Source organism: Vulpes lagopus, chromosome 8 (genome assembly GCF_018345385.1).
Source record: "Vulpes lagopus strain Blue_001 chromosome 8, ASM1834538v1, whole genome shotgun sequence".
Taxonomy (NCBI): domain Eukaryota; kingdom Metazoa; phylum Chordata; class Mammalia; order Carnivora; family Canidae; genus Vulpes; species Vulpes lagopus.
Genome location: NC_054831.1, coordinates 70,540,589 through 70,542,269, shown reverse-complemented (window position 1 = coordinate 70,542,269; position 1,681 = coordinate 70,540,589).

Below are 1,681 nucleotides of genomic sequence, written 5' to 3'. Positions count from 1 at the left end.
ATAGCTTCGGTGTGTCACAGTCGTTTTCCCAGGTGTGTCATGGGGCTGGTCAGCAGGGGGCGATATAGCACAGTTCTTGGTGGCTATCATGTCCTGCTAGAGTCCTAGACTGAGCAAGGTGGTCTTACCTGAGGGCTGAAGAGACTATAAGATTCCTGTCTGGCTAGTGATTCCAAGACACAGTGACTCAGTGACCCAGAAAAAAGGATTTCCTGTTAATCCAGTGCTTGGAGCCAAAGCTGACCACCCACTGTCATCCATCTCCCTGGGGAGAAAAGCAACATTCTCTGCTTCACAATCCTTGAAGCAGCAGCCCTGGCCCCTTGGCCTCCGAGCTTCTGCCTGCTGCTCTCAGAATGCTCTAGGAGGAAACAGTTGCCCTGAACTTTGAATGTGGCTAATAGTATTCTCATGCCTTTCTGACTCGAGGCCTGCCCCATCACCTCTTCTGATTAGGACTGGAAGAGTGGAGTCTGGATGACTGGCTTCCTGCAGACCAGGCTGGGAGGCCGAGCTACCGCCAGTAATTCGTGGAGGTCACTAGGTCGGTGTTCTCCTCTCTGTTTTCCTGTCCCCTGAAGCAGCGTTTTGAATAAACAGCTCTTTCCTCTCACAAACCAAGACATGAAAAATACTTCTGTGGTCCCACCCGTTGTTTTCTGCACTCTTTTCTTGCATTCTCTCTGATTTCTGTCTTTTTCGGGGTGGATCATCATGACTAATAGGAGTGGGGAAAATAGGCCAACAGTAATTCTATTTCATTTTGAGAATGGTCTTAGTTACAGGAATCTCTTCTATGTTTGGAAAGATTCTGTGTTTTCTTAAAGGACTTTTCCTTGCAGCAATCAAGATTTTAAAAATTCCACAAAGAAATATTTCCATTCCCGGTCATGCTTGATATCATGCATCACTTAGAATTAGATGAACGTAATTAAAACAAGCAGGAGACTCAAATACACATAGAAATATCAAGACTTCCCAAATGTCGGCACAGGAATATAAAGTTGGTATTTGTCATTAGCCACCACTGTTCTGTTTCCCCAGCTTTATGGACTCCATCAATGGTTACATACATCCACACAACCAACAGGCATGCATGTATTACTCAAACATGCAACTGCTAACTACAGACAGACCCCTAGATTTTTGATGATGATGATTTCTTTAGGACAAACAAACATTAGATGCTTGGAGGAAAAAAATTCTCTTGAAACATAAATTCTGAATACCACTCTGGCTGCCACATGATAGAAATCATTGTTTTCTTGTTTACTCTAAGTTCATTACTTAGAAACCACTGAACCTGCAAATTCAGAATAAGTCATCTATTCTTAAAGCCTTCTCTTTGGGAGTCATTTATGTGATTTTAAATTTTTTCCTATATACATGTGTCCAGATATGGGAAAACTGGGTATTTTTCTTTTGTTCATTTATGTGAACTAAATGAAAACTAGTACACTATTGTTAGGTGCATATACATCAATAATTATTATATCTTCCTGATGAATTGATGTTTTTATCACCATGAAACTCCTTCTTTGTCTATTAATATTTTGTCTGTTATTAATATAGCTATCCAATTGGTATGTCTTTTTCCCCCCTATCCTTTTATTTTGAATGTCTTTTTGTGAATGAACATAAATGTGTCTCCTGCAGACAACACATAGTTCAGTCCTGCTCT